At 45.8% G+C, this 19,635-nt stretch overlaps 1 protein-coding gene across 12 annotated transcripts in view; it reads right to left on the minus strand.

The window, feature by feature from the left end:
- Positions 1 to 19,635, minus strand: part of THRB (thyroid hormone receptor beta) — a 468,459-nt gene that overhangs the window by 428,318 nt on the left and 20,506 nt on the right. For 2 of the 12 annotated variants that reach the window (XM_056800351.1, XM_056800348.1), the window contains exon 1: positions 9,434 to 9,636. The exons of 2 other annotated variants lie outside the window; for them this stretch is intronic. The gene's annotated coding sequence lies outside the window, so the exon portion shown is untranslated. Of the gene's footprint in view, positions 1 to 7,784; positions 7,923 to 8,565; positions 9,068 to 9,200; positions 9,306 to 9,433; positions 9,637 to 19,635 lie in introns of those variants that run through there. 8 more of the 12 variants (XM_056800354.1, XM_007505175.3, XM_056800352.1 and 5 more) reach the window with 6 other exon arrangements.

Consider the following 19,635-nt stretch of genomic DNA (forward strand, 5'->3'; position numbering starts at 1 on the left):
AAAGCCAGATTTGAACCCAGAAAGATGGGTCTTTCTGACTCTAGGCCCAGCACTCTATTCACTGTGTCACTTAGTTGCCCCACTATGCCACTGGTACCCCATCACAATTCTTAATTCTTTGGACCCTGTTTTGATTGTTTTTTAATTATGCATCTCCATGAGGAAACTGCTTGGATTCATAGTTAGAGCAAAGTGCTAAACCTAGGACATTTTTCTTCAAATGATCAGAAACAATGCAGCAAGGATCTGTGGTTTTATGGATTATATCATTATATTCATGCCCCCTTGACTGATGCCACTCACCATCCCTCTATACCTTAGTGGCTGATCGTTCTCAAGTTGCCGCAGCCTATGAAAATTTAACACCTGGTGGCCAGCCTTCTGCCAATGAACCTTTCTGAATTTCACTAGGTTGGTCCTCCGCTGGATGTCGATTGTTCCCTCTTGGCTTAAAGCCCTTCCAGTTTATGAGAATCTGCCAGGCCTTTGCTCCCCTGTCATTGCCTTTGAGTAACCCACACCGTCTACGCCAAGATAAAAGCGGGACTGTCAAGGAGGTACATAAAACAAGTGGGCCAATCTAGTGCCCTGCTTAGGCAGCATCCAGTTCTGTCCCAGTGAAGAAAGAAAAGGAGATTGCTCAGAATAAGGTCAATTGGATGAGAAGCTCCAACACATGTTGCTTGACCTCTTGGGAAACAGAGCCATGTCAAGAGCCATGTCATGCAGGTCCTGCACTTTCAGTGCCCTCTCCTGCTTGGTCCAATTGGACCTGCTTCCTGAGTCCGCTTGCCTTCTCCAGAAGGATGGCAATCTATGAACTTAGCTTCAAGTTCCTTCCCCCTCCCCCAACATAGTTTACATATCCCAGGGAGCCTTTGAAGGGCTGATGCCTTTTTGGAAAAAATCTCAAATTACTGAGCTCTTATGACTGCTAAGTAAGCTGCTGTCTTCACAGTCCATATCAAAGACAGTGATGCTCTCCGAGTGCAGGCTCCCCCTTTTTTTCCATAGGAAATACCTTGCATTTTGTTTCATGATTTCTTGAGTTGTGTATACTTCTCTGGCTCAGTTCTCTTTAAAAGAAAAATCCAATCCCACACCATTTTGTTTGAACTAAGCATTTATGCATCACCCCTACTACATAAATAGAGGTGCATCATTCTAGTCTCCAGGAACCTCGAAGTGGGACAAAAATGAAAGCAACCTGGGCAGCTAGGTGGCTCAGTGGATAGAGAGCCAGGCCTGGAGACTGGAGGTCTTGGGTTCAGATCTGACCTCAAATAGTTCCTAATGATGTGACCCTGGGTAAGTCATTAACTTCTGCTGCCTACCCCTTGCTGCTTTTCTGCCTTGGAACCAATAATTAGTATCCATTCTAATGCAGAAGACAAGGTACTCTTCTGCTTTTGAAGGGTTTAAAAAAAGGAAAGTGATCTATAAGTAACATTTCAGTAGTAACAAAATATCAGAAAGGGTAACGAAGTAAAACTTTTTCTTGGTTACATGTTTTTTAGTCATATCTAACTCTTTATGATCTCATTTGAAGCTTGGCAAAGATATTGAGGCAGTTTGCCATTTCCTTCTCCTGCTCATTTGACAGATGAGGAAACTCATGAAGCAAACAGGGTTAAGTGACTTACCCAGGGTGTTGCCATAGTGTGGCATGGTAACAGAGTGCAGAGAAGGCTACTCTTGGCATCAAGAAAGCCTTGACTCCTGGCGTTGGCACATTCTAGCCATGTGACCATCAACAAGTCACTTCAAGCTACTTCTTAAAACTATAAATTATAGGGGAGTTGCCAACCTACCTAAATGGAAGGAGTTTCCATCCCCAGAATTCCCTATACCATGAAATCACAAGTCTGAATTCTGTTCCCTACATTTCCACCTCATATATAAATATAAGATGTATATATGGATATCAATATGGATATACATAGATTTATTGGTTCTAATATCATTACTAAAGATTTTCATCGTTTTCAGCTTCAATCGATTAAAACTGCTACAATTTTTAGGATATATCATATAGATGAAGTTAGATGGGTGAGAGGTCATAATTGTCTTCATAGCCAATATTAGTTTTGTGATCATGTTGTTAATAAAAAAATTAATTACTCTAAATTTCACATGATCTCAAATATTCTCTAGAGTCCATGATTCTCATGCCAGTAATAACCAAGAATACCATATAACAAAGTTCCTGATTCAAACGCAAAAAAAAAGTAGAGGAACAGATCAATGCAGCTAGATAGTAATAGCCTCTCGATGTCAGCCAATAAGCATTTATTAAACCCTTACCATGTACCAGACACTGTTCTAGATGTTGGGATTACAAAGAAAGGCAAAAAAATGGTCCTGGCTTTCTAGGATCTCACAGTAACCATCAAAAAGCCCAAGAGTCTGGGGATGGTTGGCTCAGTGGATTGAGAACCAGGCCTAGAGACGGGAGGTCCTAGGTTCAAATCTAGCCTCAGCCACTTCCTAGCTGTGTGACCCTGGGCAAGTCACTTGACCCCCATTGCCTAGCCCTTACCACTCTTCTGCCTTGGAACCAATACTCAGTATTGATTCCAAGACTGGTTTAAAGGTAAGGGTTTAAAAAAAAATCCCAAGAGCCTATTGCTCCTATTGAAGAGTATTCAACCAAATGACCTACAGTTATGGGGACCAACAATGAAAACACAGCTTAAAATTGCTCTAATGGACAGACAAAGGGTAAATACATTTGTGGACTAAGACTATAGGGAATTTGCAGGAGTGACTTCCTAAATGAGCGTCTTATCTTTTAATTAGGCAAGGAAGACTTCATGGAGGAGTTAAGAGGGTATAAGAAACACTAAAGATATGTTTATTGATGAAAAAGCTGAAATAGTCACAGTAAGAGAGATGTTTGGGGGCTGGCTGCAGATTTCTTGCCTTGTAACTTATAGAAATGTCAGCATTTCTAGCTATCAACTGGAATGATGGTTTAAGGAAAGGATGTCAAAGGAAGACAAATAATCTCCCTTTGACTAGGATTTAATTAATGTCTTGGTGTCTACTCTTTCTGGTAGAATACTATGGAAGGAGGACTGGAATAAGAGTAGAGATATGCACAGACACAGACACAGACACACAGACACACACATGGGCATAAAGGATGAAACTCTGTATGAGGATGTTTGTAGCAGGTGATCACCATCATCATGAAAAAACTTCTATCCAGTATCTACTGTTTATAGAGTCTGATGCTAGGCACTGAGGACGTAAAATAGTTTTAGAACACCAAATGCTCCTACATCCCAAGGCAAGGGTGGGGTGAAGGAAAAGAAGCAGCAAGTCTGTGTCTGAACCAATCAGCACAAGTAGGTACAAGGTACATGTTGCACATGGACCATAGACCCCAGAATTCTAAGACCAAATTTTCTGTACCAAGAAAAAACACCATTTTCCTCTCAATACTGCTCACCAGAGACCTCCCAAGCTGAATAAGATGGAAAAAAGTCAAACAAAATAAAAACACAAAAACCAGCTGGCTAACTCCATTTTTGTATCTACTAAAGGGCAAGTCATGGAAGTCCTCATTCCTGGCTCTGCTTCTGATCTACTGTTTGAAAATGTGCCCAACATAACCTCCCTAGGAAATTCCAGTATCCAGAAGAGAAAATGGTATTCCTAGAATCATCCGAAAGCCCCTTAAAACTAAGGGCATTAATGACCAATCAGCAGCAGCACCTAAGAAGGAACATATGGAGATATGTAGTTAATGACTCATTGATTTGGAAGATTTTCCCTCTTGCTTAAATATCCTAATTGCCAAACAAGTCTGTGAACTCTCCTGGAAGGTGTACAAATGCCACTGAGAAGCTTGGAAGGCGACCACCACTACTAGAAATCGCTTGGTGCAAAATGGAACCAACTTCATCAAGGCCACCACTGCTACTGCTGATGCCAGCACAGTCACTGCCACTGCCACCACCACCACCACCACCAAGAAGACACCAAGTGCAGCTTGTATGCATTCAGCTGGGCTTCCTACTTGTACACAGTCCCCTAACAATAGTGGTACTGTCCAGAGGTAACATTCTTCGAGGCAAAGTAATTTTATTGGCTTTAATGACTTGGGCATGGGGTAAAAGTTCCTCTATCCAGAGATAACAAGCAAAAATGAGGAATTCCATTAGATAGGCCCAGCCTTAACTCAGTAAGATGATTAAAGATGGAGTGCCTATTTCATAATACCATTCTACCACCAAGGGCCCACATGCCACTGGCATGAAATACCAAATAACGTGCCCCATGTAGAAACCATTTTAAGCAGCCAGATGAAAGGATTAGGCTTTCCCTGCCCTCCTAAAGCAATCACAGGCAATATACCTATTCCTATGGCAAGGCCCAAGGTGGAGAGGCAGCTGATGAAATTCAGGCAATGACCATTCACTCTAAGCAAGGGACTGCCTTAGAATGTAACTCTAAGTATGGTTTTATTCCTTAAGCACTTAGGAGAAAATACTTAAAGAATGGTGATAACAGTGAATACCAGTTTCAAGAGAGAAAAAATCTCTTCCCTCACCCACTTCAGTAAAGCCAATGGTCAAAGGATCCTTCTTGGCCAAGCCTTATGCCTGCTAGCACCTCTGACTGCTGACGGTTTGTGCCTAGAAAGAACACTGTTTTGTTTTGATTTGTCTTAATCTGATTCTGAGATTGTGCTGGCCTCCAAGACTCCTTCCTCTGCATAGTCACCAGGAGTGGGAAATTGCAATATTTCCTCCACTCATTGCATTCTGATGTTGTAATTTTTGAGGGGCAAAAAGTATGCAGATGACTGCTTTGCTAATGACCATATAACTCATTGCTAAGTCTGCTGTCAAAGGAGTCATGTCTCCACTCCCATTTCATTCTGCAGACTCCCATCCCACCTAGACTACAGCTTTGGCCCAAGTGTAGTTGGCAAGGACCCCTTGCAAAAGTCAATAGGACTAAGTAGTGTAACTCTGCTACTTTTTAAAAAATCCTAACCCCCGGTCTTAGATTCAATACTAAGTATAAGGGGTTTTTGTTATAAATATGTAATAAATATGCTTATCCAAAAGAAACACATTTTCACATTAGTTCTGTCCAAAGATCTATGTTTTGTTTTTCCTCCCTCCCTCCCAACCCTCCCCAAGAAGATACTAAGACAGAAGAGCAGTCATGAATAGTTAATTGGGATTAAGTGACTTGCCCAGGGTCCCACATATAAGAAGTACCTGAGGCCAGATTTGAACCCAGGTCCTCCCCAAACCAGGACTGACTCTTTAGCCATCTAGCTGCTCCACTCTGTTACTCTTATCACAAAGACTGGAGAACTCACTGAATCTATGACCTCTCAGCCAGGAACACAGCACTTAGTAGGCACTCAATAAATATTTGTTGAATTGAAGTCCATAGAAGTTGAAGGTCATTTACTCCAGAGAGGCAGGGTAGGACAAAGTCTCTTTCTGAGGATTTCCTTGAAATGCCTCAAGGAGGAGAAATAACTTGATTTTTCACTACATGGAATGTCTGGCCCGCTTTCAGAAAAATCAGAAAAAGAAAGGCTATCTCCCTGGCACACGTCTTAGCTTCCCCGGAGGGCACCTGCTTGCAATGCTTAGGCAGGCATTTTGGAAATTCACAGCTTAGGCAGAATTCTGAGACCTTTCTGGGCAATAAAGTCAGAATCATCAGACTTGAAATCAGAACACCTGGGTTCAAATCCCAACCCAGACATCCACAATCTACCTGACCCTGAGGCAAGTCACACCTCTCCCAACTTTTCTCATCTGTAAATTGAGGGAGTTGGACTTAATGTCCTCTCAGGTCCTTTCCAGCTCAAAATCTATGATCCTATAATCTCTTGAACCTTCTTATCCATCTTCAGCTGAACTAGGGAGAGGGGGGAAGAGTCATGCTATAAGTTCAGTGCTTCATGTCTTTATACTGACACCAGAGGAGGGTTTTGTTTTTGTTTGTTAGCAGCATCTTGGCTTCAATTATCTTTTACTGCTGGTCATTTGCTATGAAGCAGCCAGAAAAAACAGAATGGTATATATGCCTCTTTCAATATGTATTTTCCTTTGAACCCCACTGTTCCAATATTAATACATTGATTCCATGGCAATGCCAATAGGAATTACTCCATTTAAAAAAGTGCAAGGATTTATAAGAGCATAAATTTAGAGCTGGAAGCTAGAAGCCCTGAAGTCTTGTAATCCTCTTATTTTAGAGATGTAGCATCAGAGGCCCAGAGAGGTTAAGTGATTTGCCCAAAGTCACCCTCAGAGGTGAGATTCCAACCCAGAATCCATGGCTGTTTGGTAGGATTTACTGCAAAAAGAGACCAAACACAATTGCAGCTACTACCAGATGGTCCTATTTCCATGGCAGAGCTTTCTAAAATTCATTAGAAAACATCACTGAGGTAGTGTCTAGTTAACATAACTGAATTAGTATTCTCTCTCAATAGTATTCCATTTATTTACTGATGCCTCCACATACTGCAACACCCAAATTATTCCCAACTTGAATTTGTTAGGTTGAAGAAAAATATGTAGATCCCTATGCAGAAATCTGTATCAGTGACAACAGTCAACCATATCTCCATGTTAATATTTTTTGTTTAAAAATGAAAGAGAATCTGCTGTGCTTTTTCTTAAAACCTCACAGGTTTATAATGGTTTTTTTAAAGACTTTTTTGGGGGAAGGGGGAGAAAGGGGACCAGTCTGTTTGGAACCAAAAAAATCAGGATTGTAGATTTTTACAGAGATGCACTCCTTTTACTTTCACATAGAGTACAACACTAATTTTAAATAGCTAATAAAAAGACAGGTGAAGTCAATGAATGGGGGGAAACCAATGATTCTCCTTAAGACTATTTGATAACAATGTGGTCCTGCCACACATGATGGCTGGACTCAGAAGGTGAAAGCATATTGGAATTTTGGGATGCCAAGGAGATCTCTTCCTTAGCAGCAATGAAGATCGCTAAAAAATGTCTTAGACAAAGGAAACCCTTTGTGGCAGAAGGCCTGCCACAGAGCTGGGATGATCCCAGATTCGGCAGGGCTGGGCTTTGAGTTTTGTCAAGCAGGTAGAAATCCTTCTTTCTGTCCACTTGTGCTCTCCCATCTTCAGCTCTTCAAGTCTATGAGCTGCCTTTTGATACTGGAAACCTTTCAACAGTATAACCTACATATACCCTTTGTTAAGTATGGCCCTTGTTCTGTTTGCCCATTAAAAAGGAACGAAAAGGCTTTCTAAGTGCTAATAAGGACACTCGGTTATCTCAAGGAAGTCACTGGCCAGTTATCAGTGGCCAAGTGAAAGGAGTTCTGAACTTGGGGCTGAACTCCAGATTTGTCATTTACCCACAGATCTCCGGCAAGTCCCAACCCAGCGAGGGGGCTGGACGACCTAACCTTTGAGGCTCCTTCCAGCTCGGAAGTTCTAGGATCTAGGAGGAGCCAATACCCACTAGACCAAACTACAAGAACCGCCCGACTGAGAGACCCGCGGCTCCCTCCAGAGAATGAAACCCTCTATCCAGAAAAGCCCAAGCGCAACCCTGAACAATCTACTGACACTCACTCCCACGTACTCTTTGAGGGGCGGGAGTGACCACGGACAGGCCCCCGTCAAGGAGGGACGCCCTAGAAGGGAAGGGGCAAGCTGGGACAGGGTGGCCAGGGGGTGGCCAGGGAGCTTCTAGCCCTGGGGGCTTTCGACGCGCAGGCAGCAAACCTCTTCCGAATCAATCCCCTGTCACAGAACTTACTCATCATGGAAACTTCCACTCCGCACCAAGTCGGCCAAGATGCCAAATTACATTTCACACCAGGAGAGACTGTCAACGCCAGGGCTGGGGCTCTGGGGCTTCGGCGCTCGCGGCCCCATTTCTTAAAAGAAGCAAGCCCCCCTTCCGCCCCTTTCCGCACTCGGCGGCGGCGGCGGCGGCTCCCCTGCTCAGCACGAGCCCGGGCGCCCCTTTCCGCTGGCACCACGCTGGGGAGTCTCTCCGCGGCTCCTCCTCTCTCTCCTCCTCCTTCCCTTCCTCCCCATTTCTCCCCCACCCCCACCCCCCACCCCCGCCTCCTCCTCCCAGTCTCGGGATCAGGAGCTCTCCCACAAAGCCGGCGAAAGCAGCAGGTAATCCGGGATGGGCTGGCTGCCCGCCTGCCCTTACACTGAGACGCTGCCGCTGCCCAGGCCCCCAGCGGAGCGGGCACGAGCTGGAGCGCCCGCCCCGTCCCGGGCCGGCGCAGGCTGCCCGCCCGCCCCCTCGCCAGTGGCCCTGCACAGAGTGCCCAGGGGGCGGCAGCGGTGTTGTTTACCACCTCCCGACCGAGCGAAGCGGGGAGCCTGAGCCGCCGTCTAAGAGTCCAAATAAAGGTCTCCAGGAGAAAGCGCGAGCCGACAGGATTCCTGCAAAGTTAATGCCCTGCCAGACTAGGTCCCGGGGCGCCGAGGCTTGCTGCTCGCCCCGATCTTGGGTTGCAGCCTCTACCTTGGGCCGGCTCCGGCCCGTCCCGGATAATTCCGACGTTTGGGTCACTTACCTGGAGGCGCCCAAACAGCTGGAGGAAGGAACACTGCCTCCTGCCCCGGGCACTTCACTTAGCGCAGGAACCAAGTTCGGTTTAGAAATGGGTCTTCTCGCCTCTCACCTGACCCAGCCCAGGGCAGAGCCCACCCCTGTGCCCTGCGCTCAGCCTGGGCTGCCGCTCCCGGCCCGGCCAGGTCCCGGGCCACCCCTTCCTCCGTAGTCAGCGTTCTTGCTCCCTGTCTGGGCGTTCAAGGGTGGGCATGAGTGTGAGCGGGTGTGTGTATGTGTATGTGTGTGTCTGCGCGTCTGTGACCTGGTTTCCCCTCGATCGCCTCTCGGCGCTGCGCGGCTCAGCCTCACTCCGTGGCTGTGGCAGCGGGGGCAGCGGGAGCCACAGCTATCTCCTTAGCCCCGCCAGGGGCGCAGCGAATGACACGCCCGCCCGCCAGCCAGCCGCACGCACCAGCGCAGCGTACCGCCCGCCGCTCGCTCCGGGACCGCTCAGGCGCCCGCCCGGCTCCCCCCGCAGAGAGGGGGAGGAGGGAGAGAGAAAGGGAGGGGCTCGCTCCACGGGGCTCCCCCACTCCTGCGCCACACCCTTCCCCTAGGCGCAGCTCTCCCTTTCACCCCTCGGGCTTGTTTTCTCACCTCCCCTCAGGGCCAGCAGGGTGCCCCCAGTTCTTAGTCCCTTCCAGGTGGGCGCTAGTGCCCCAGGGGATGGCCTGCAGGGACTGTCTGCAGGAAGGACTGCTCCAGCCTGAGCCATTCACATACCACCCGCGCCCCCCCCCCCACCAGGCGAGAGCCTCGTGCCCACCCCCTCCTCCTTTCCTCCCATTGGGCTCCTCCATGTGTTTACAAGTGGCGATATTTCCACCCACCCGACTTTGCAGATCGCTTCTGGCTTAGGATCACAACGGGATTTGTGCGTCATGGCTCGGGGAGGAGAAGGGAAGGGCTGCTGCGGAGGGGGGAGAGATGCTAGGGATGGGGGGCGGGAGGGCTATTGATGAATCCAGGCGGGGAGGCACTGGTCGCGTACCGCGGGGCGCAGTGCCGACTGGCGCTCCTCCGCCCGGGCCGCCGCCTCCTCCTCCTGCTCCTCCAACTCTCTCATTACCCACGCGCAGCCACTTGTGGCGCGGGTGCCATCCCCGGGCCCTCTGGCTCCTCCCCGGGGCGGGACGGGAGGCCTTCTCTTTGCAGTCCTGCGGCGTCCCTTCACCTAGCCCACGGACCCCTTTCCCTCCAACGCCCCCAAAGTGGGATGGACGGGATTGCTGGAGGACATCTGTCACCAAGACGAAGTTACCAAGGACCCCTTTGCTGAGGGCTTCCTACATACTCCCCTGCCCCAGCGCAATCATTGGCGCAGAGAATCCCCAATGCCTACACCCTTTCGGAGGGCTGAAACCCAAGGACCGAGTTGCCAAACCAGCGGGAGTTTGCCTCGCTCCGGGCATTATCCCAAGGAGGGCATGGTGGGGGTAGCTCTCCTACGTTGGAATGTGGAGGGTTTGCTAAAGCAAAGGGCGCAGGCGGGGAGGCTCCGAAGTCTGGGCTGTAGGTGATGCAGGGTCTTGGTACACCGAGACCAAGCTCCAGCAAGGCTCCCCGCCCAGAAGCCGTACTTTTAGTAAATTATATTGGGCTGGGGGTGGGCGGGAGAGGAACCAGACTTCTACATGGCGGATGCCTATCCAAATGCCAGGCACAGCTCAGGATTGGGGGATGGGGAGGGGGAAGTGGTACGAAGAGAAAACATCTCCTGCCCAGAAAAAAGTGTCCAAGCTATAAGGAAGACAGGATGCCGAGGCACAATTGGGATGGCAAAAGGGCACCGCAAAGGGTACCGAGGGCAAGGCTTCCATGCAACATCCGCGTTTGTTTGAATGGCCAGTCCACTGATTGCCGCGGCGTGGGAAACTCCCCTCACCCAAACTTTAGCCACCCAGAAGGCATTTCATTTCTAATTCAAATCCTTCCTTTGGCAGTTGTTAGCTCTTTGACCGCTGGACCGGGCACTTATGTTGTGACTACCTCAGTCTCCTCACCTGAAACGCGGGCCCTACCTTCGCGCAGCCGGGTGGATGAAATGCGATTACCCGAGTAGAGTGCTTAAAGTCTCACTGAAGCGGAAGTTGGTTGGATTGTTGTCAGAGAGTAGCCGAGTTGCCTAGGGCAATGCTGTCAAACTCAAATAGAAACTGGGGCCACTAATCCATCCATAATCCATAATCCATAATCCCTTGCGGCCCGTACTTGGGCTCGTTTTTTTAATGTCATTATTTGCTTTGTTGTAGTTTTCCTTTATTTTGTTAACTAGTTCCCAATTACCTAATCCTCCGGTTTGGACCGGCCAGATCGCTCTGGCCCCGGGGGCACTGAGTTTAAGAGACTGGCATAGGATCACGGTCCTTACGTAGCCCAGGAGGAACTGGAACCCTGGTTTTCCTGACAAATCGGGCTCTCTGTCTGTTCAGGTCAGTTGCCTTTCAGGGTATAAACTCATTTCAGTTGACTACGTAGATCTCCTCCCCGGCGGGGGACCGCAGAGCTAACCCCTCCCGCAGAAAAAGAAATTCCGAAAGGGCCCCTCCCCCATCCAGACTGGTAGGTTTCGGGAGGGGAGCCCAGGGAAGATCGAGGCAGCGCCCCAAACTACCCTCCCGTGGGGGTGGGGCAAAGGCTTGAAAATGCAAATAGCAAAGGCAGCACTTGGGCCCTTCTGGCCCCTCTGGAGGGCTCATGGGGGTGGGGTGGGGGGAGGGGGCAGTCCTCAAGCCAGAGCTAGGATTGCATTTTCTCATCTCTAGAGCGGTCCTCCAAATTGGAAGGTGAGCATCTCCGTGTTGCTTGGATGCAGCCTGGAGGCGGCTCCCTAGGCCGGGGGGGGGGGGGGGGGGGGGGGAGACAGAACAAAAACCAAAACAAACAGACCTGGCCCCTAGAACGGCCTGGGATCCCGCGGGGCTCCCAATCATCTGGCCCCCTGCTGGTGAGCCGGCCGCCCTCGGAGAAGCCAGTCTGGGCACAGTACTTGGGTGGAGGATTGAGAGGGCTCTGGCTTCTTGGGCACTTGTACTGACCTTAAAAAAGGTGTTCATTTACTGAACAGAATGTCTCTCTCATTGGATGATTGTGATGGGAAGAGGAGCAGTTTTTCCTCTAAAGGACTGAAAATGGGGCCCCAAAGCCTGCCTCTTCCTCTCTTTGTCTTCATGAATCTGGCTTGGGCTATTATTCTGCCTTGGGGAGACAAAACCTTTCTTAAAATGAAATAATAGCCCAGTAATGAAATTGTTGATTTTCTTTGTTGAAATTAATTGGTTTGCCATGTGTCTCTGATCTCATTTTGTCTGTTCACAGAAAGTCAATTGAAAAGCACAAATAAATAATCTATAGCAAGATTCAATCGTTCAGAAGAAAATGACAATAACAAAGAAGCATTATGATGTGTGTAACTACTTTTCTGGGTTTTAGAAAATAAAATTTTCCTATTGTGAATGGAAATTTATTAAAACCAAATGAGCAAACCCCCAGATTTTGCTAGAAATGAATGTCTAGGGGCTAATCTTCCTAGTTAGTCAATGGTCAGAGTAGCTATCAGATGGTTTGGAACATTCATTCTGCTTACACACAGAGAAGATGGGATGGGATTGTTTTTAAAGGAAGTCATGGTACAAACTCCACTGCATGAAATCCAGACTCACAGATCCAGGACTCCCAGGAGCTGGAATGTGGTAGAGGGCCTTGGAGTCAGGCCTGGTTTGGACACATGTCACCGACACTTGCTCTGTGACCCTAGATAGACAAATTACAACCTTTAGGGGCCACAGTTTCATCTCTCTTCCAGTGAAGATAATGACCTTTTGAGGGTGGTTTTGAGAATCAAGTGAGATAGCTGTCTCCTCAATTATCGTGGCATTTCCTGCTTTCATCCACCCAATCAGAATCTCATCCCTTTGTGCCTCTAATATACCTGGTGAAGTGCTTAGGGTCTTGGGAGTCAGGAAAACCTGAGTTCAAATCCAGCCTCAGACACTTCCTAGCTATGAGACTCTGGACACTTTACCCTGTTTCCTCATCTGTAAAATGAGCTAGAGAAGGAAATGGCAAACCACCCCAGTATTTTTACCAAGAAGTGTCAGGCTGAACAACAATTTCACCTTCACTAGTCTTCTAATTGGACTACCTGTCTCACCTAATGGGTGGCAGAGGCTGGACTTAAACAGGAGCCCTCTCCTAGGAGGCCCCCTCTACCCACCAAGAGAGGCTTTTGCTCATAGTAGGCAATGAATAAATGCTTGAAGAGCTTTGTAAACCTTAAAACACTCAATGAATATGAGTTATTGTTGCTGTTATCTAAAATATAATAAGACTGTGGTTAGTTAATGGATTTTCACAGCCAAGGAAGTTCCCTCCTATACTCTTATCCATTAGAAGTGAGGACCACATCTTTGGCCCTGCGGCTCATTGGGTTCAAAGAAGCTGCCTGGTTATCAGAACAGAAACCTGGCTTAATCAAGTATGTTACAGGATACTCCCTCATATGTTACAGTATACAATTATAATGGACTCAGAGATGCCAACATAAGTAGTCAGTGCTGCCAAGATCCCAGGGTATCGGCGGGTATCGGCGGGTCCCCGCCTCTCCAAGGAAAGGCAAGTAAGAGTTAGGTAGGGGGGTTATGTTATGGATAAGATCTTATGGCTATTCTATAGAGCTCTTGTGAATTCACTGGTGGCAATTACCTGGTAGGTACTCTCATAATGAGACTTGCTCTTGAAACCTGATTAATAGTGTTTCTAGGTCCTTCTGAACCCAGTCCTTGGATAAATGCAATCAGTTGTCTCCCAGCCTGGAGAATTATGCTTGAGTTCCATGTCCTTAGGTTTGATCTGAGGTTTTCTGGACAGGTAGTTAGTTACCTTTCCCAGGCACTTTGGGCTAAGCCCCCAGAACCTTGGGATGCTCTCTATGTGCGCTCATGCATTCTCTCATTCTCTCTCTGTGTCTCTGTCTGTCTGTCTGTGTATTTCCTCTGGATTGCCTTTCTGATGACAAGTCTACGTGAGAAAGTCACAGTCTCTCTGGCCCTCAGCTTCTTTAGATAAGGGTGTCAAAGTTACATCCTGTCTCAGATCATAGAATTTTAGAGCTAGATGGGATACAGCCATCTAGAAAGCTAGTTAGTGGCAAATCTAGGACTACAGCTGAAGTCCCTTGCCTTGACTTCCCAGACTAGTAGTCTTCCCTCTTTGCTGTTAGAGACCCCAAAGTCCATCTCTCCCTGCCTTTCCCCACTACCCCAATGCCTTTGCACAGGTGATTTCTTCCACTTAGCTCTCTCTCTTAGAATGCCGGATTTCCTTCAAAGTACAGCTCAGGTTCCATGCCCCACAATGAGGTTCTCTCCTCTCCTCTTGAACATCCCTGTTGTATAAAAGTAGTATCAGTGGGGTTCCATAATTCATTCAGGATTTTACTCAGGGGCAATAGTCCAGACCCTCAGGTCTGTCCAGACCCTCAGGTCCATGCAGTCCCTACTTATGCTGCTTAATGGAGTTTATGTAAGACAAAAAAATGTACAAATCACAGTAGTCAAGAAAGAGTTCTCAGTAGGGAAAATTCCTAATATTCAGGGAGAGGCCTGGCTTTCGGGTCTGATTTCAATTTATCTTGGTCTCACACTAACTTCTGACTTCTTTATGATTGAGGCAAAAGTCAAGACACGGGAAATATTTAGATAAAAAAAGTGAGCAGAGTATATTTCTTTCTTTCTTTTTAACCCTTATTTTCTGTCTTAGTAACCACTCTGTAACAGAGAAGCAAGAGCTAGACAAATAGGATTAAGTGGCTTGCCCAGGGTCACACAGCTAGGAAGTGTCTGAGGTCAAATTTGAACCCAGGTCCTCCTGACTCCAGGCCTGGCTCACTATCCACTGAGTCACCTAACTGCTCCAAGAGTATATTTCAGTGCCTGTTACTAGACCTATACAAGGACATTTAGTAGAACCATTAGCTTCAGTCCATGGTCTTCTGACTCCAGGCCTGGCTCACTATCCACTGAGCCACCTAGTTGCCCTGAGAATATGTATCAATGTCTGTTACTGGACAAACACAAGGATGATTGGAAGAACCATTAGCTTCAGCCCATGGTCTTCTGAACAGAGATGCCCAGCTGGGGAGAGGGAGGAAGGATATATGGCCAGTCTTCTACATTTTCCTTTCCATCTCTTCCATCACTTGGTGCATCTACGCCATCAATTCTTTCTTTCTGAATCAGAATTTTTTTCTGGATCCATTTCTGAGTGATTTTGGGAAGCTGTTCTCTAACTGCTGTTGCTGCTCAGTTCTTGAGCTCAGCCTTCCTCATCTCCTTTTCAGAGGTCAAGGGAATAATTCACTTCTGTTTTCTAACTCAAATGTCCCAGTCATCCTCAAGAGCTCTCAGGTCAGAGACAGGAAATAATTGTCCCTCTGAAATGGAACTCCCAGGATGCCAGTTGGTCCTCCAACCCCTATTACACTCACTTATATGAGTACAAGGCGTATCCTCCTTCTGGGCAGGGATGGTAGTAGGTTTCTCTTGGTGATGTTTAAAATATGTTTGTTGACTGACTGAATTGAAATGTATTGCTAGTTGCTGTCATCAAAATGAAAGGCTAAAGGAGCCATTTCTTTCCAAGCTTCCCAAAGGGGCTCTTTTATAAGTAGGGGGCACCTTATCTAAATCTAGGAGACAGATAAGTCTGAAAAGAGTTCTACAGAGGAAAGTTGCTAAATGTTCATTATGCACAGATGTTCATTATGGCCAATGATAAACGTAATAGAGTGTTTTAGAGTAGGTAGAAACAGAGTGCCAGAATGTAAATTATTTCATGTTCCCCCATTGTGGCTGATAGCTACAGTGTTGATTGAACACCAAGAACTCAGTAAATTCTTGTGGATCGGATGAGTTCTCAACATTCCTGCCACTGGGTTGATAGATTCGATCTCGAAGGGATCTTAGACTTTTTAACCCTCTTATTTTATAGGTGTGGAAGCTGAGACTCAAAAGATTAAATGACTCATCCAATGTCCCACAGCTGGTAAAATGCAGAGCCCAGATTTGGACCAGTCCTCTGATTCTTAAGGCCAGTGTTCATCCACAGTGCCCTGGCTGCCCCTGACATGATAATCTTTAAACCAACTCCACTTTGAATTACAAAGTTTTTCTAATCTTTTGTGGAAAGACATGAAAGCACCATCATTCTGAATAATAGCAAGCTACATTTATAGTGAGAAATCACTGAACAACAGTTAAAAAGTCAAATCAAGCATTTGTGTATGAGGACAGAGATATCAAACTTTTAAAGTCTATAAAGAAAATGGGGAGGGGGCAGCTAGATGGCTCAGTGGTTTGAGAGACAAGCCTAGATACCAGAGATCCTGGGTTCAAATTTGACCTCAGATACTTCCTACCTGTGTTACCCTGGGCAAGTCACTTAACCCCCTTTGCCTAGCCCTCTTCTGTCTTGGCACCAATAGCCAGTATTGATTCTATGATGGAAGGTAAAGAGATTTTAAAAAATGGGGACTGATGAAGGACTGGGCAAAAGTGGAAAAATAACTGTTTAAAGTCATCTTGATTTCCAACTGTGTGGCAGATGGCTTATTTCTGGCCTGATTAATTTGATCACTGGACTTAAATAACCAATGCTTTTTGGGAAGACACAAAACCATCATGGGTCATTAAATTCTCAGATGACCACAAAATGACTTCTTTAATAACTCAATGATATTTTACTATAACAGATCAATTGAATGTACCTTTAAAAAAATTCTGCTTTTTAAGCCAAATGTTTATACATAAATGGGAGATTAAATACAGAGAACCCATGAGAATAAAATAGAAGTATTTTTTAAGCAAAGGATAAAAGAAAAAAGTGAATCCTACTTTTATTCACCAGATGCCATTACCTATCTAGATGTTACCACACATCAAGTGTGTTTATGATTATTTACAATTCTTAGATCCTTAAAATACCTGGAGTTGATGAGTCAGAGCTAGAATGACAGTCTTAACTTTCAGTTTTACTTGGCTATTATCAGCTTAGAAGAGAGTCTCAATTTTAGCCTGTTATAAAATGGATTGATACCTCTTATTTTCACTCATCACAGGTTCTTATAATAAATACTTCAATCTGAACCTAAAATTTAAGGAGGCATACATATATGAGAATCAGTGACGTGTAGCTGACATGATGTCAGACTTTGGAGTAGGGAAGACCTAGGCCAAATCCTACCTTGGCCCTATAAGTGTTATGTCTCAATGGGCAAGTCATTTCCCTCTGCCCCAAGATGAGTGGTGTCAAATAGAAAGGAAAGCCTCAAAACCATACAAAAGGATCCACACCCTCCATTTACTGACTTGGAAAACCATAAAGTAACAGAATTCCTAGTTACAATTTCATGTGGTTCATTGCACTGAGGAGTGTTATAGGTTACACTAACCAGGTGACCCAGTGTTTGATCCCTCTGTCCTAGACAATTTTCAAAGATTATAAATTTACAGACAACTTGCATTGGTAGATAGGAGTTTCCACATGAAGAGTTCCTGCCTCTGATGAAATTAGACTTATAGATAAAAATAAAAAAGGAGTTGTAAAACAAATTTCTAAAAAACTCTGTAAATGTTCAGAAAATATCCAGTAAACACAGTTTACAAATAAAAAGTCATCTTCACCTAAGAGTGGAAAAAAGATTCTTTGGCTTTTCCTGATCCCCTTAGGTGCCAGCACTTTCTTCTTCCCCTAGTCATCTAGTCATTGGCATATCTTCTATCTTCTAGAGTCCAGGAGAATATAAGTTCTTTGCAGCAAATGATTATGTTTGTCTTTGTATCCCCAGCACCCAGGATATTAAGAAGCATACAGTTTGCATTTAATAAATGCTTGCTGAATTGAGTCAAGTTATTGTACAGCACAGGGAAAAAACAAAGTTCTGTCTTCTCCCCTGTAGTAGATTTCAAGCAAGTCCACCATGTTTTGTATATATGTATGTAGTCTTGCATAATTTTCATTGCAATTTTTATTTGCAATATTTATTGCTTTGGGGGCAGCTAAGTGGCTCAGTGGATTGAGAGCCAGGCTTAGATACAGGAGGTCCTAGGTTAAAATCTGACTTCATATACCTCCTAGCTGTGTGACCCTAGGCAAGTCACTTAACCCCCATTGCCTAGCCCTTACTGCTCTTCTGCCTTGGAATCACCATGCAGTATTGATTCTAAGTCAGAAAATAAGGGTGTGTGTGTGTGTGTGTGTGTGTATGTGTGTGTGTGTGCTTCCATGTATGTATGGAATTGTATTGGGGATTTATGGGTAATTCTCAGTTCAAGAATCAACTCCTTGTACCAATGTCGGCCATCAGCTTCTTTGCATAGTCTTAAGATGATTGCCCTGAGCACAGAGGTGAACTGACTGTCTATCAGTCAGTCATGAAGCATTTATTAAACACATTTTATAATATTAGGCACTGTGCTAAGCTCTGGGGATCCAAAGAACTCAGGTTAAGGTCACCCCAGCAGTCTGTGTCAGAGGAGAGCCTTGAACTCAGGTCTTGGTTCCAAAGACATTTCCAGGAAGTCTACTTTTTATAGTGACCAGCATCACAAGTTCTCTGAACCTCCACTTTCACATGTGTAAAATGGGGCAACAACTCTACAACACCTACCTCCCAGAATTGTTGGATGGTCCAAATAAGAAGCTTTGTATATCTTAAATGTAAGTTAGAGACTTGGGATTGCTGAGGCTGCTTTGGCCTCCGAATAAGCCAACTGACTTTCCAGGCCTTTTGTGGGGGCAGGAGTTAGTGAATCATCAAAAGCCATCAGACTTTGGTTTTTGTTTTTTTGTTTTCCTTTTTACTGTCCTTCGGATGAGAAGATGTCACTCATTTCCCACTCTTTTAGTAGGGCATGTGCTTTGAGACTCTCCCTGCCCCACCCCAGTAATGGTGCTTTGTGCTCCCCATTGGTTGGTTTTTAATGTCTTCCCCATCCCTGGACAGGATTAACTTTCTAACTTGCTTCCTTGGGCACTGGTTTACTGGAAGCAGCAGGAGCTGATGGGTGACCTGTAAGCTGCCACTGCAGGTCCCTTCCATTCAGGCCCTTCCTGGTTCTTTCTCATGGGCTTGGACTAAGTGTTCAGCTATGTGGAGTCAAGGCTAAGAGGGGAAGACTTACTTTGCTGTGGTGGACTCAGTCACCTTCCCCTCTGTTGTTCTTCTTGTGATTAACGGCATGCATTGGCAAGACCGTTGGGTAAAGCCAATGATATCCATGAAGAAAAGTGAGGCTAACTGGCCCATGTGAGCACAGCTCCAAAGCTCAGGAGAACAAAAGCTCCCTCAGGGCAGGGACTGTTTGTCATTTTTGTCTTTGTCCCCAAAGCCAAGCACAGCAGGAAGAGGAAATAAGCCAATGTCACTTGGCTTGGAGGAGCAGCAAGCCTCTTACATCACAAACTCACAGAATAGACTTCAGAGGAGTTGTAGAGCTGGCAGGAAGTGGAGTGACCCTGGCTGTGGCAAGAGTGCTGGATTTGGAGTCAAAGGACTCAAGTTCAAACCCAAGGTCTGCTCTTTACGAACTGTGTGACATGAGCCAAGTACCACCTCCCCTTGAAAGATGCCAGTCTGCTCATTTCTCTAATAAGTCTGTGAGGGGCAGACTGGTCCTTTCCATCTCTGAATCTGTGATTTTTCTTTAGGCCAACAGATAATGAAATCAAAGCTTTGGCAGATAAAATTAGTTGCTTAAACCTTCCTCTATACTAGTTAGTTCACAGAGAAGTGAGACTTAGAAGCTAAGTTGAGTATCATTTTTACCATACTAGGCAGCTCTTCTTCAGTCAAATGAGTAAACACTTATGAATCAATTTAAACAAAATCCATAAACTCTGTCCAGATCCCTCTTTCTTATTGGCTTTCGATCATTGATGTTTCTTTAAAATCTCTCTCCTTATTAATAACCTCTTCAGATTTCACATTCTTCTCATCTTACAAGGAAAAACTGTTCCCAAAGGGACAATAGCT

The sequence above is a fragment of the Monodelphis domestica genome, chromosome 5, assembly GCF_027887165.1.
Source record: "Monodelphis domestica isolate mMonDom1 chromosome 5, mMonDom1.pri, whole genome shotgun sequence".
Taxonomy (NCBI): domain Eukaryota; kingdom Metazoa; phylum Chordata; class Mammalia; order Didelphimorphia; family Didelphidae; genus Monodelphis; species Monodelphis domestica.